Genomic DNA, 16614 nt, shown 5'->3' with positions numbered 1-16614 from the left:
TAAAGAGTCCTGTGGCACCTTATAGACTAACAGATGTATCGGAGCATAAGCTTTCAGTGTGTTAAGTATTACAATAGCCTGGTAAATTACACATCACAGGAATCTCTCTTGGTAAACATCTAACCACATGCACACCTTGGGTACAAATATGGATACTATTGTAATATGTTGGGGTAGATGGGTGTATATGCAACCACTGCTCTTTGCTGGATTGACTAGAAACTGCTCAGCTCTACGTGAAGGACTACTAGCTAATGATGATTTACCTTTTGATCAAGAGTAAGGGCCTGTGTTTTTAGGGCCAGGAGGGTCTGATTTCTATCCCCATTTGCCTTATACCTTATAGTTTCAAAAGAGGTCATGAGGTACAGTCTACTGGTAATGAGTAGGAGGTCAGGGGATTTGTTAAAGTCGTTTTCTGTTGATGACACAAGCAAATGCAATATTACCAAGAAATGTAGTTTCATGTGCTACAAGGGGCCATGCTCCCTCCTAAAACTGGAGCAGTGCATGCTGGGAATTGTAGTCTCTGTGAAAATATGCTAATAAGTATTAATATAATATGCTATGAATATATATATAATATGCTATATGAATATAAATATAATAGAATATATAATAATATATGATAATAGAATAGAATATACTATGTGTATATATATAATATGCTATATGAATATAATATGCTATGAAAATATGCTAATAAGTGTGAATATAAAGTAACTGGAATATGCTTCATGCAAAAGGTCTCTTGTAAGGTATCATTACAAAGCTTATAATCTACTGAGTGTAGTCATCCAATTTATATAAATGTATCATTCTTGTATCTGAAACTAGAAATATGAAATATAACTCTGAGGTCCTACTGTAATTATGCAAAGTGCGGGCCTTTAATGGTGGCTTGGAATCTTGATGGCTCCCATCAACTAGGACAATTGGTTGTAAATGGCTCTATTACCTTGCAAGCCTTCCTGTGAGTCAGGCCAGGAAGAATGAAGGTTTGAGGTCTCACAGGACATGTGACCATGTCACCTGGTACTGGAAACCATCTTAAACCTGGTGCTTTTCCATTTAGAAGGAGGGATGGGGACCCAGAGAGACAAAAGATTCCCACTTTGTGCCAAAGTTATATAAGGGGGTGGAACAAAACAAAGTGGCTGCAGTCATGAGAAATCTCCTAGCTAGCACCTGAGCTGGAACAAGGACTGTTCCAGGGGAAAGGATTGGGCCCAGACTAGAAAGGAGTCTAGTCTGTGAAAGAAGCTTATTGGAACATCTCTGAGGGTGAGATTTATCTGTAATCAGTTTCTTAATGCATCCGATGAAGTGAGCTGTAGCTCACGAAAGCTTATGCTCAAATAAATTTGTTAGTCTCTAAGGTGCCACAAGTACTCCTTTTCTTTTTGCGAGTACAGACTAACACGGCTGCTACTCTGAAACCTGTCATTAATGTATTAGCTTAGACTTGCATGTTTTTGTTTCATTTTGCTTAATAGCTTACTTTGTTCTGTCTGTTAGTACTTGGAACCACTTAAATCCTACTTTTTATACTTAATAAAAACACTTTTGCTTCTCATTGAACCCAGAGTTAGTGACTAATATCTGGGGGAGCAAACAGCTGTGCATATCTCTCTATCAGTGTTATAGAGGGCGGACAATTTATGAGTTTACCCTGTATAAGCTTTATAAAGAGTAAAACGGATTTATTTGGGATTTAGATCCCACTGGGAGCTGAGTGTCTGGGTGCTAGAGACAGGAACACTTCTTAAGCTGTTTTCAGTTAAGTCTGCAGCTTTTGGGGGACGTGGTTCAGTGTTTGCAGCAGGCTAGCATGTCTGGCTCAACAAGACAGGGTACTGAAATCCCAAGCTGGCAGGAAAAACAGGCTCAGAGGTATTCTCAGCACATCAGGTGACAGTCCCAGGGGGGTTTCTGTGACCCAACCTGTCACAACTTCCTCTCACTATGTTAGAGTTCCCCACCTGAGGCCAAGAAGCAATGTGGCCTGGTGGACACACCCCTGCACTGGGACTTCAGGAAACCTCAGTTCTAGTCCCTCCTCTGTCCTTTAGCCTCCTGGGTGACGTTGAGCAAGTCACTATACTTGTGCCTCAGTTTCCCCACCCATTAAATGGAGATTATACTAATTACTTAGCTCTGTTGTAAAGTGTGTTGAGATCTTCTGTTGAAGAGCTAGGTGTTACCTGTAAATGGGTACAAATAAAAGGGTGACAATGTCTAGGGTGCAAGAATTTTGGAACAGGGACTCTCTTAATTTACAGTCCCTAAAGCAATGGGACTCTGACTTCATTTGGGGCTTCTAGGTGCTATCATCATTAGTTCTGTGCCAGACTTTGAGGTTTCTGTTTGCAAGAATTTAATAGGTTTCAGCTCAGGTGGGTTCACACCAGCTAGCTTTTGGGTTTAGCTCAGTGGTTCTCAACCTATTTACCATTGTGGGACACATATGCAGCTCTCTGTGTGTTATGTGCGCCGCATCCACACAATATATATACATATACTATCTGTATGGCCCTGAGGAGGTCACATGGGCTGCAGCTGTGTGCTGATTGAGCCGCAAGTGGCTCACAGGCCAGAGGTTGAGAACCACTAGTTTAGACAAACCCAAAAGCTCAAAGCTAAATTCCCTCCTAGTTCAAGTCCACACTGGGGGAGTCAGATGGATGTGTGATCTCCCACAACACCAAACCCAGCCCAAGATCACTGAACAGCCTATGGACCTTGCAGTGAACCTGTCCTGACTCTGGGGCATGAAATGAATCCCCAAACCTCCATGCACATGTGGGTCTGTTATCTTCAAGCAGTTCTCGTAACACTTCTGCTTTGCATAGGCCTGATTTAATTGCCTTGGGAGCAGAGCCCGGCATTTCATTTTCCCTCCTATAAGGATCACAAAAATCATCAAAACAACAAAAATCACAAAAAAGCAAGCCACTCGAAAGACACCAAGCTCGTAGGGCATGGCAGGCACAGGAGAAGGGCTTAATTTATACTGCCTGGAAAAAGAGAAGATTAAGTGGGCTGCCTGATAACTTTATAAAGACCTTAAAGGAAATCCCATCAAAGGAGGAATTGGGATGATTCACATGATCTGTAAGTGGTAAAACAAGGAGCACTGTGGCCTGAAGCTATGAATAGAAAATTACAGACAAGACATTAAGAACAAGTATTTTATCAATAAGGGAGATTAGGCACTGGAGCAGGTAAGGCCTTATCGGTGCAGGTATTTGAAGAGGAGATGAGCATTAGTGGGAAGGATGTAGGGAAATGTGCGAAGAAGGGGGTCAGATTAAATAACCTAAAACAGGCCTTGGGCGGGATTCCATGTTCTCTCTCATATAGATCACTTGCCCCTTTAAAGCTTACAGCAGGGCCGCTAGCTGAACCTTTTTTAAAAATCTCATATATAGGGCCTACCAAATTCATGGCAATCAAAATCATGTCACAGACCATGAAATCCACTCTCCCCTGTGAAATCTGGCTAGTGGCGGGGAGGGGCAGGGCTGGGGCTCTTACCGTGAGCTGGTCTCCAGATGCTCATCCCAGCTGGGCTGGGGAGGGACAGGACTTCCTCTTCCCCCGCAGGGGCTGTTCCTAGACCCATCTCCGGGAACCTCCCCCAGCTGCAGGTAGCTCCGCAGCTGCTGGGTGGGAGCCCTGCTCTGAAAGCAGTGTCACCGCCAGCAGCAGTGAAGAACTAAGGGTGGTAATACTGTGACTCCCCTACAATAGTCTTGCAATGCCCTCTACAGCCTCCTTTTGGGTCAGGATCCCCCATGGTTACACCATGAACATTCAGATTTAAATATCTGAAATTGTGAAATTTAGGATTTTTAAAATCCTATGACCACGAAATTGACCAAAATGGACTGTGAATTTGATAGGGCCCTACTCATATAGTTTTTAATCAGTCACCAATCATTTGCACACCAGGCAGCCCTCTAATATCCTGCTGTACTGAACAGCAGCAGTGTCACCTAGTGGGCTGAGCACAGAGCAAGGCACTCCTGAGTTCTAATCCTGCCTCTGCTACTGAGGCTGTAGGTGAGTTTGTGTATGTCACTAAACCACTCCCATCTTAAAAGATGGATAATAACCCTTCCCTGACCCACAGGGGTGCTTTGACAACTGATCGGGTGCTGTTCGACCATTGCACTGTTAATGGAGAGTGTGCTGAGGGTGCATGCATTAGCTAGAGAGAGGTCCAGAGCCCAACAACTCAGAATTCGAGGTGTTTTGAATCCAGCCATTGGCCTAGATCCAAGTTTTAATGCTCTTGGTTAGTTTTTTTTTTTTCTTTTTCTTCTTTTTTCAAGTGCAAGAGCTACTTGCCAGATCAGAACAACACTGGGAGAGGGGTTGCCCCCCCCCCCGACTTCAAAACTCCAGGACCCCTCTCTCTGATGGTCCCAGCCCAGCTTCCATTGTGGTCAAGAGGGCTTTTGTCATTAACTTCAATGACAGCAGGAGCTGGCTCCTAAAGTGACAGGCCATAAAAACTGCTGATTGGAGCTGAAGCTCCAAACCTCTCTGGAAGATCAGCTGTCGCTGGCCAGGCTCACTTTAGCTTAAAAATGGTGTTAAAAATGCATCTCATTCATAATCAAGACTTCCTGTATCAAGCACATAGAGTTCTAGGCTCAGGAGCATCTTCTGCAACAACCCAGGACAATAGGTGCTGGAGGCAGGGGTGCGGCCGCACCCCGTGGCTGAAGGGGATTCCATTATATACATGGCTTACAGTTTGGTTCAATGGCTTTCAGCACCCCTACTATACAAATTGTTCCAGAGCCCCTGCCCAGGGCCCACTTCAGTGCAGTGTACCTTCACTGATGGCGTAACTCCATCACAGTCACATATTCTTGCTTTGTCCCAAAATTTCTATTACTAACAGCCTGGGATATCTTCCAATTTGTGATATCAGCATCTATCCCTAAGTACCATCTCGTTGTGTATTATAGCACCACACAAGGCAGCAGAAGCCCTTGACCTACAGGTTTGTGTTATGTAGAGCTGAGCCGGAAACAGTTTTCTCATACCGTGAAAATTTTCAAGATTTCGAAAACGTTCCTCTCCCAAATAGGGACAAAAGGGTCAAAATCTCAAAGATTTTTCATGAACCAAAATACAGGGGGAAAAAACCCAGTTCGGGCCAATTGAAAGGTTTCATTTCAATAATTTTTAAATATTTCATTTTGATTACAATCATTTTAATTTAAAAAAAAATATTTTACTACAGTTAGCTTACGCTTCAAAAGAAAAGTCATTTCAAAGCAGAAAACCAGAATTTTGTTTTGAAAATGTCAATCAAGATGAAATGGTTTATGACACTTTTATTTCCAACTTTTTTCAAATCCCAAAAAGTGTTGGTTTAGATGAATCTGCATTTTCCAATGAAAAAAATGTTTTTCAAAAAATTCCCAACCAGCTCTAGTGTTACATAGCCTTGTATTAAAACAATCCACCTTCCATGAATAATAAAGTCTGTTCGCCTGCCTGGTCAGGGCAACTAAGAACAGCAGCACTGGTTGATTGAGGCCTGTTTATATTCTGGGTCATCTTGGCTTACGCAACAGTTCCTGACTCCCCCCAAGATCCTGGTTTGCAGTTGATGACATGTGATCTGTAATGTTGTTACGAATCCACCCTAGGTCTGTTACCACCACCACCACCACCCTCTCTCTCTCTCTCCTTGTTTAGCTCTTCTTCCTCATCCACTCTCGTTACCTCCAACATAGCAAAACAAAAGCCTCTTAAGCTATGTGCAGATTTTTTTCCTTATCCAGTGTGTCATTCCACAAAAAAATATTCCAGCCAGCTCACAGCTGTATGACTTGGCAGGGCAGCGGAGCCAGCTGATGAGTAAAACTGAAGCTGGCTGTGTGTAATTAAAAGCAATATATTTTTATATGTAAATGGTGAGTTTTCCATCCCAAAGGCTGATAAACGTCTGAATAAAAGTCTTCTGCAATCACATTTTATGTAGCAGTGCAGAGGAGGTGGGAGGAGGGGAAATTACAGGTTTTCCCTTCTATTTAACAGGCAAATAATGTGAACACTTTTCTGCTAAGAGGAAAATTCCATTTGATTTGCACTAAGTCCTCAGTGTTAAAAGCCATCAGCTCCAGCCAGGAGCCCCAGATACGGACATGGACTACAGCACCTGTTCTGGGAATCTCCCACTATAGATTGCAAGGTAAATCAAAACAAAAACGAGCAGGAGCCAAAGGGACATGACTTTCCCTTCCATGGGCAGCAATCAATCTAAGTCCCATGTGTTTGCTAACCAGAACAGCCAGGGGCTGAAGTCCTGTGACTTCCTCTAGAGGCTGCTCACTGTTGCGATGAGACAGGGCAGAGCCTGATGGCCTCACTTTTCCACAAACTGGCCATTCCATGTAACTTCCAACTGGGCAACGAGTCTGAGCACCAGTAGCAGTCAAGTGGGGATGGCTGACATGACTAAATGCCCAGCCCAATTTCAAGTTACACAGTTTCTTTAACCTTTGGAGACTGGGGCATTGGGGAGGAGGGATCTGTAGCCCCTGGGTTTGCAACATGTGTCCTTTAACTAGTAATTAATCATCACTAAGTGAACTCTGGTCTGGTGACACCAGTTTGGCTGCAGCTGTGCTGACAGCAAATAGCTATGTTGTGCTATTCACAGCAGAGTGGCAAATTGATGCTCAAGTTTTAAACCAAAATCTTGGCATGGTTAGAGTGAGTTTCCTACAAATTAAAGGCTCTGCCTCTTCCGTATGTAACCCAACAAGAACATCTAGTATCACTTTAAAGAGCTGCTGATGCACTGCAGAAATCTCGGAGACACATTCGTTCTCTTCAGAAGGGATTTTGTTCTGTGACTTTCTTCCTGGCCAAAGACTTCTTCTGCCTGGACAGAGGATTACTGCAGTTTAAGAGTTCATATCCTTCTGGTGCTTTTTCTTCACCTAACTTTAGTGTCCAAATGAGAACAGGTCAAAATTGCTTGAATATAAAGGTTTTTTGGGGGGTTGTTTTGTGTGTGTCAAAAAAAGGTAAAAGAATTTTTCCCCCAAAATATTGTGGACTTTGTCAAAATGCTTCATTTTTCATGAAAAATTTGGTGCTTTTAAAAATTTGTTGTTTACATTTTTATTGAAGATATTATGGAAAGTGTTATTGACATACTTGTCCAAAAATATTGATTTGCTACTTCAATAACATTTTCCACTGGAAAAAAAAAAATCCAAAATAAAGTTGGTGAGAAACTGTGAAATGGATCAGTGCCATGTGAAAACATTCAAAATGTTGACTTTTTTGGCAACTTTTTTGGTTTTTGTTTTTTAAATTAGCTCTAAAGCTAACTATAGTTTCTGTGTCTGATATTTGTATTGCTGTGTGTGCTTAGCTGAACTTGGCTCTGAAAAATCTTAAGTGGCTATTTGTTTCTGTGGCCAGCCTTAACACATGTAGTACAGTACCCACCTACCTGACCTCTAGTTCCCTAAAACTCTGTAACTGAAGCCTGGTTAGGTCTTCTGTGGTGTTTAGGAATCAGTCAGTGCTTGCAAGAGAGCGGCTTTATTCTGTGTCTGATTCCAAATGACTGTGCATAATAGCAAGACCTTCATAGCCCCACCTAGACTCTGTCTGAGATCTGGGAAGCTCATCCCTTAAAGGCACAGACTTCCCCCACCTCCCAATGCCACATCCCCTGACAGCAATTTGTACCATACATTACTCCCTGTATTATCGAGCTTGGCAGAACAGTGTGGTCTAGTGGTCCAAGCACAAGCTGCAGCACCAGCAACTGATGAGTTCTAATCCTAGTGTGGGTGCCGACTCTGTCTATGGCAGTAACCTCTCTCTACCTCCACTTCCTCATCTGAATAATAAAATTTACTCCCCTCCCAGGGGAGGATTGCTTAAAGGGCTCATGCTCTGCACCAGCTGTGCTCCCAGCCCAGTGCAGCATCATAGCAGGTGTGCTGCCTGGGACTTGCCGCCATGCTTGGGAAGGAACCGCCCCTTAAGGGTGGTTTCCCTGCACACAGGGACCTCTGCAGCTGCCCACAGTCTGAATTTTCATGAGTACTCTCTGTAGGGTCATTGGGAGGATGAGGCATGTTTTGGGGAGGCAGCTGTTCCCCACTTACAGCCAGGCAGAGGGAGATCAGTGTATAGGGGGTCTCCTCTGCACATGAGCCTGTGGGGAACAATAGGGTCCATATTCAGTGAAGGTCAGTTCATGATAGCAAGCCTGGAAATGCAGTGAGCCATGGCGCTCTGCACTGACTTCTTCCTCTCAGGCTGTGGAGCACATAAAGAAGTCCAGACTCCCCTTTTCCCCACCTCCTCACTCCCCCCCCCCCCCCGCCCCCAATGATTGTTGCCCTGTGCTGGGTTTGTTGGGGTATCGTTCTGGGACATCACAGCCACTGGGAAATTCTGCTGTAGCCCATAACACCCATAGGACCCCAGGAAAGTCGTGGGCTTCTTCTGTCTACTGACAGCCTGTATTGCAGTCAACGGGAGAACCCCAGTGACCCTGGATCAGACCTATCGGATGGTTTTCAGCCTCTCTCTCCTCATTACTAAATGTGTAACTGCCTGGTTTAGTGGGGAACTCGCTGCAAGGTTTATGAGGTTACCCCACTAAGAGTTCACTTCACAGCTCACCTTCATGGCTCGACCAGATGTACATACCTCTTGGGCTAGCTGTTCCCCCTCAGTACACCTATTGCTGATGGGCCCAAATTCCATCCTCATTACACCAGGATAAAGCAGGAGCACCTCTGCTGACTACAGTGGGAACCTGAAGATTTCAAGGGGAGCTGGAAAAAGAATTTGGGCATTTTTTGCTGTAAATATTAATACCTCATCCATGTATACCATTTTTCATCGGTACATCTCAAAGCACTTTACAAAGGAGGTCAGGATAATTAAAACCCCTGTTTTACAGATGGGGAACTGAGGCACAGAGTAGGGCAGTGACTTGCCCAAGGTCACTCAATAAGCTAGTGGCAGAGCTGGGAATAGAACCCCCATCTTCTGAGTCCCAGCCCACTGCACTAAGAACCAGCTCCTTAGGCTCACTAAGCCCCAGTGCCACCCGGACTGAACTGACAGTATTCTTCTGTCCATTCTGTACAGTGCTTAACACAGTCCTGTTCCTTCAAGGATTGTCACAGCTTTGGTCAAGATCATCATGGTTCCTTGGGGCCTTAAACCCAACAGGCATGTGGACATAAGGGGCTCTGAGATGCGGAGGCAGAGCTGTCTGTCCTAAACTGCTGATGCTGTGCAGGAATTAAGTCACCAGTTTCCACCTCCTCCACCCCACCCAAGCCGTATATCTAATGTTGTTCCTTCTCGTCTCCATTTTTCAGCCTGACGTATAGTAAGTGCTCAGTCTGCCTGTCTTGCATTGCTCACTAGAAACCTGGATGGCAGGGTAAATCCTGGTTACTATTTATCTGCTGCAGTGCGCTATTCAAAGCATGTTTCCCTCTCAAGCACAACACTGGCTGCTTTTAAGATGCCCACATATGGGGTGGCATGTGTTTTCACCCTTCTGTTTCTATCAGACACTAACAGCAGTGTCTGCAGAATACAGCACAATCATTTCCTTAGAAGAATCAGCGTGGCTTATGTGATACCTCCCTAGTTCTGTAAAACAGAGACAAAGTTGTACCCCATTGTCTAATCCAGATGGACAAAAAAAAAAAAAATCACTGCCACACACTGCTCCAAACCTCTGGCTCTCTGTCTATAAGATTATTATTAATTAGCTGTATCTACAGGCCCCAAGGGAGATCAAAGCCCCATCGTGTTTGGTGTGTGTGCATACACATTGTAAGAGACAGTGCTTGTCCCAAAGAGTTTACAGTCTGAACAAAGAAAGGAAGGGTCATCCCCATTTTACAGATGGGGAACTGAGCCAGAAAGGGTTGAAGTGATTTGCCCAAGGTTACATGAGAAACCGGTGACAGAGCCAGGAATTGATCCCACCTCTCCTAAGGGCTGTGGCTACAAGACCATTCTTCTTCTCAACACTGACAAGCCACAAATCCCTCCTTAAAATGAATCAATGTTCCATCTGGTCTGGGATTGCAACTTTGGCCATCTCTATAAGATGCAAAGTAAGATATAACCCCCCTGCCAAGGCACCTAGGTACATTATTCTATATTAGCCTGGAGGAGATTCCTTCCTGACTGCTACTGGTGATCATCTTATGCCTTGAATCATTAGGATAGATCCTGTCATTTTCATTTCCCTTGTGAAACTGCAGCAAATGCTAGCCTGGCCAGCTGCAGCAAACACAGCGTTCTTTTTTCTGCACAACACAATCCTTTGTCAACTGTATCTGTTTGTCTGCACCTATTGCATGGCCTAACCATGATTGCAGCAGTGCATTCTAGGAAAATTTGGACAGTTTTCCCATAGTGCTTCAGCGGGGTAGAGTGCGCACAGGGGGCATGCAACGCACTCAGGGCATCCTAATCTACAGAGAGCAAGTAGGAAGGCATCCTAGTCAAACAGTGCACAGACATGGTTTGGTGCCCCATTGGCACATCAAAAAATGGTGTTAGCACCTAGTCAAAGGAAACTGAAAGCTGGCAGTCCTGAGCAGGCATAGCTGGCTCCTACACTCCCTTCCCTGCATTGCAGGGGGCACACTGGGTGCAAGGAGGAGGACCCAGAGGCAGGGCAATTTCGGGCTGGCACAGGTTAAAGGTAGGGTGACCAAATAGCAAGTGTGACAAATCGGGACAGGGGTGGGTGTGTAATTGGCGACAAAGACAAAGCTCCAAATATCGGGACGTCCCTATAAAATCGGGATATCTGGTCACCCTAGTTAAAGCAGCCCTGGGCTGCTCTAAATTGCAGTGGGGCTGAGCAAAGAATGAAAGAGCTGTAACCATGTCCCAGTGCCCTCCCCTTTCCTGCGCTGAGCAGATCTCAGTGCAGGAGAGGATCAGGGCCATAGACAGCTTTTTAAGCAATGTTTAAGCCTCATTATACCATGTGGCCTGATTCTCCTCTAGTTCTCCCTGGCATAAGCCAGGAGCAACTCCAACAAAGCCAGCACTATTACACAGATTTTCACTATTGTAAGAAGAACACTTGGCTTGTGATTTTAAAAGGGACTGGTTAGCCAGTACCTCTGGATCCCTCAATGCCACCTTGACTGTAAAGAGAAGAAGAAAACCTATCTTCTTCAGGTGAAGCATCTTGAGAATAGTACACTGACCACCAGGTAATTCTGAAGGGACTTTTACTTTAACGATGGGGGAAGGGAGGAGATGGATTTTAAGCCAGCTCCTCCACCAGCATAACACTGCCTAGTTCCACTGAAGTCAGCGGGTGTCACGGTGCCAGGTAAGAATCTGCCCTTTAGGTTTTGTAACCTTCTGAAAACCCTCTTGTGAAAGTCACTCTGTCTCGTCTGGCTGCCTTGGCCCTTCAGGGGGTTTTGGTAGGCGCATGTCTCCATTGCTTGTTCTACTCTAAAATTTCAACCTGTGATGCAAGAGGCTCGCGCTGTCTGCTGTTTATGAAGTGACGACTGTCCTGCTCCCTTCCAGCCCCGCTTCGATCTTCTCCTCAGATGTGTTTTCAGGTTCATTCGTTTTCTCATTTTTCCCTTCAATCACTTCCTCCCTCTCACAATCACACAGCGTCAGGTGGACAGACCAGCAGCGACTAGAACCCACAGCCCCCCATTTATCACCTGCCAGGTCAAGAGTGGGCCTGGCTGAGCGCTCAGTACACCAGTGCCCCTCAGCCCTGACCCAGAAGGATCAGCATCCCCGGGGACGATTGAGTCTCTGGGTTAGCATGAGGCCTGGCCTAGGCAGGTGGAATGAAATCAAACCAAATCATGTATTGTGCTTTCCTGATGAGGCCGACAGCCTTAGGGGCTGAAATGAGACCATCGGACTGTGTCTATGTTAAGGGAGAGAAAACTGGACTCGAGGATGGAGGCATAAAAGCAAAAGAGCTTAATGCGATATTCACTGGCCAAAGGAGTCCCCTCTGCTCTGTCTTCACATGAAAAGGAATGGTCCTGTGCTCCCCACATACCTTGCCATTTGTTGTAGGATGAAGTACCTTGTAACCTGCTTGTGGTGGGTCTATGCATAGGAAAACTCCATTTCCCAGCACTTGTGAGTGCAGATGGCTATTTCAGAGCTAGGTAAAACTCCTCCCTCTAGGAAGTGCAAGAAACAGGCTTCATGCTCACTGGTTTTCAGTGCACTCTGGGTGAGCAGCAGAGCACTTGAATCCTTCTGTTCGTGAAATCAGCATGTCACCTGGAGAAAAATGGTGCGGCCACCCACCGCAGCATAAACCTGGAGTAATGCCCCTTGTCTCTCCCACCAGCACAAGTTGGTCCAATAAGAGATAGTACCTCACCCACCTTGTCTCTTTAATCCCACTGAAGGCATTCAATTCATTTCACTGTGAACCAGGGTCTGAATAAGCTCTCCCCTGCCATCCACTGATGAACTGGGGGAAAAGACCTCAGGAGCAGACTGTATTTGCATAGACACCCCTACTTTGCCTAAGTAGTCTGCAGATAGATCTGCTTTGCCAAAGGGATCAATCTTTGTAGAATCATAGAAACCATGGAAGTCTATTTGAGAGCTTAACTACCCTTAGAGTTAGAAAGTTTTTCCTAACATCTAACTGAAATCTTCCTTGCTGCAGATTAAGCCCATTACTTTTTGTCTTACCTTCATTAGACATGGAGAACGATTGATCACTGTCCTCTTTATAACAGCCCTTAACATATCTGAAGATTGTTATCAGATCCCAGCTCAATCTTCTTTTCTCAAGACTAACCAAGCCCAGGTGTTTTTATCTTCCCCATAAGGCAGGTTTTCTAAACCTTTTATCATTTGTGTTACTCTCCTCTGGACTCTCTCCAGTTTGTCCACATCTTTCCTGCAGCATGGTGCCCAGAACGGGATGCAGTACTCCAGCTGAGGCCTCACCAGTGCTGAGTAGACCAGGACAATTGTCTCCCATGTGTTACATGCAACACTCCTGTTACTACATGCAAGATTAATAATAGCCTTTTTCACAACTGCATCACATTATTGACACATTCCAATTGCGATCCACTATAACCCCCAAATCCTTTTCAGCAGTACTACCGCCTAGCCAGCTATTCCCCATTTTGTAGCTGTGTGTTTGATTTTTCCTTCCGAAGTTAAGTAACTTAGCACTTGCCTTTATTGAATTTCATCTTGCTGATTTCAGACCAATTCTCCAATCAAGGTTGTTTTGAATTCTAATCCCGTCCTCCGATGTGCTTGCAACCCCTCACACCTTGGTGTCATCCACAAATTTCATAAGCATATTGTGTCCCTTATCCAAATCATTAATGAAAATATTGAACTGTACTGGAGCCAGGACTGACCCCTGTGGAATCGCACTACATTCATCATCCCAGTTTGACAACAAACCATTGAGAACTCTTTGAGTACAATCTTCCAACCCACCTTAGAGCAATTTCATCTAGATCTCATTTCCCTAGTTTGCTTATGAGAGTGTCATGCAGGACTGCCAAAAGCCTTGCTAAAAATCAAGATATCACATCTACTGCTTCCCTCTATCCACTTGGCCAGTAACCCTATTTTGATTGTTTGAGGCTAAATTCACTTTAAATTCACTCTGAAACACAAGGTTAATGACTAATGGGCAGCAGAACTGTACTTGGTATGCCCTAATTGGGGGGGAAGCCTAAATATAACCTCACTAAGCAGGAGTAATAATGCCAAATCCAAGTGAAAGTCAGAGGGGGTGGAGGTAGCATCCACACCTATGAACATCTGCTTAAAGCATCCTGTGTACCATTTCAGCCTCCCCCTCCAGTGTTCAAAGAACTGATCAGACTCAGTTGAGAGTCCTTGTTTCCACTCAGTGATCACTAGAGCTGAAATCAGTGATGAGCAGGTCCAGGGGGCTGAACCTTAGACCTGGTGTGAGGACAGCGTTGAGGTGAAAGAAAACCCAGAGGATGCAGTAGCAGTGAGGTTCCACGCTACCCAGTGAAACCACTAAGAGCTATAACCACTAAGAACTGGGCTAAGTTGTGGAGCCTCAGAACACAGCATTGCAGCTAGAGGCAGAGGTGTCAGTGAGTGGCTAGCATAGGCAGAGACAACCGTGATAGCCATGAGCAGCAGCAGCAACAGCAGCTTCAGAAGCTTTGCTTAAGAGGGGTGGGAAGTGAGCCCATATGAACACATCCCTGAATTATGGGACTTTGCTGGCCTTGGACAGCCAACAGGGAGGGGGATGTAGCACAGGAAAAAGGGAGTGATGTGTTAAAGGGACATTTGTCCATCAGATTTTCACACCAAAAGGAGGGAGACTGAGACAAAGGACTACTGCCCAAGATGCTGTGGGGTAAATACTTACTTGTGGTTTGCATACTTTTGAATTATTGCTGCCGTGTTTTCCCAAATTAATGCCGAGTTTCCTCTCCCTTTTAATAAAAGTTTTACTTTGTTATACACAGGCTCAGTGCTTGCGAAAGGGGAAGTAATGCCTCTTGGAGGCACCAGGGGTGGTGTTTAGTTTTCATAGAATTGTAGGGTTAGAAGGGACCACAAGGATCATCTAGTCTAACCCCCTGCCAAGATGCAGGATTTGTTGGGTCTAAACTATCTGAGATAGATGGCTATGCAGCCTCCTTTTGTAAACCTCCAGTGAAGGTGTGACATTCTATATCTTGGGGGAGCGTACTGCATATGAACTTACGAGAATTGTGTTGTATGGTGGTAACTAAAACATGCTGTAAATTGGAAAATCAGCCAGATATTAGAGGCAATAGCAAGGAAAGTAACCAACACCTAGGCGGGGTGTCAAACAACCCATCAACAGCCATTGTCCAGCAAGGGAGCTACGATTCAATGACTCACCTGCATGAGGTCACACCAGAGGAATTGCTCAACCTTGCTTGGAGAGACTCAGCAATGCCCCCCAAACATGTCTGGACTTGTGCTCCCCAAGCACATGGACTTAGGGTATAAAACAGACAGAGTGGACACATACCAGGCCCTTCTCCTGCCCTCACCTTCGCTGCAAGCAACTAAGACAGTGAGAAGAAGACAAGACTCCAACAGAGGAGATTGGCCCAGGTTTAAGGAACAAACCTGTATATTAAAGACTGCACTATCTAGTGGGGTGAGAAAAACTGCTTAATCTAGATGTTGCCTGGTCTAATAGGGTTGAGAGTTTAGTCTGCATGCTTATATTTTATTTTATTTTGATAAGCACTCTGACTTTTTGTCTATCACTGAATATCATGTCAAATCTATCTTAGTAGTTAATAAATCTGTGTGTTTATTCTACCTGATGCAATGTGTCTGGTTTGAAGCATGTCAGAGACTCCCCTTGGGATAACAAGCCTGGTGCATATCCATTTCTTTGTTAAATTGACAAACTCATATAAGCTTGCAGTTTAGCAGGCATAACTGAACACTGCAAGACGGAGGTTCCTAGTGTTGTGTCTGGGACCAGAGATATTGGCTAGTGTCATTTGGTTGCACAATCCAAAGAGCAGCTTACATGCTAGAGGCTGTGCGTGAACAGCCCAGGAGTGGGGGTTCTCACAGCAGAGCAGGGTAAGGTTGGCTCCCAGAGTCAAGGATTGGAGTGGCCTAGATCACCAGTCCAGATAACAGAGGGGAATGTCACAGAAGGAGCTTCCACAGCCTCCCGAGGTAGTCTGTTCCATTGTCCTACTGTTCTTTCACTTAGGAAGTTTTTCCCTGAGATTTAATCTACATCAGCTTTGCTCTAATTTGAGCCCATTTCCTCTTGTCCTGCCCTCTGTGGCAAGAGAGAACAACTTTTCTCCATTTTTTTATGGCAGCCTTTCAAGTATTTGAAGACTGCTATCATGTCCTCCCTTAATCTCCTCTTTTCCTAACTAAACATACCCGGTTCCTTCAGTCTTTGCTCATATGGCTTGTATTCCATGCCTTTGATAATCTTCCCAGGAAATAACAGCAGACTCCTTCCCCTGCAGCTCCTTTCTGCTTGCAGCTTCCTGGTTTTATAGAGCTGTCCCAACCCACTCCCAGCTGGACTTAATTCTCAATTAACCTTGGCCCGCCTTCTCTCAGGTGATGCAAGGTGACATAACTGGCCTCCCAGGTCCTTGTTAAACCTCTCAGGGCTGATGTGGGGCACAACCCATCATAGGCCTAAAGCAGCCAAGTTTGATTCTAGCCCTAGAGTGGAATTATGACCCCCTCAAAGGCATTCGGCGGTGTGCAAATCCAGGGATTCAGTTTAGCCTGTTTGAAAGGACAGGCTGGTAGTTAGTGAACTAGTCTGAGACTTAGGAGATCTCATTTCAACTTAACACTCCACCACAGCCTACCTGTGTGACCTCAAAACCACAAAAGAGCCTGCTTCAATAAGGGTCGGGGGCAGGACCCCTCTAACCACACAGCCCTAGTTGTCACCGGTCACCCCACACTGGAACCCACATGGGGAATCAAATAATTACAACCCATTCTCAAAGGGGACCACATCCTGAAAGAAATCTTTCCTGACCCCCCTCTTCCGGCCTTCAAACAACCCCC

The sequence above is a fragment of the Chelonia mydas genome, chromosome 14 (assembly GCF_015237465.2).
Source record: "Chelonia mydas isolate rCheMyd1 chromosome 14, rCheMyd1.pri.v2, whole genome shotgun sequence".
Classification (NCBI taxonomy): domain Eukaryota; kingdom Metazoa; phylum Chordata; order Testudines; family Cheloniidae; genus Chelonia; species Chelonia mydas.
The sequence above is the reverse complement of the archived record's forward strand: the minus strand, read 5'-3'. Positions refer to the sequence as shown.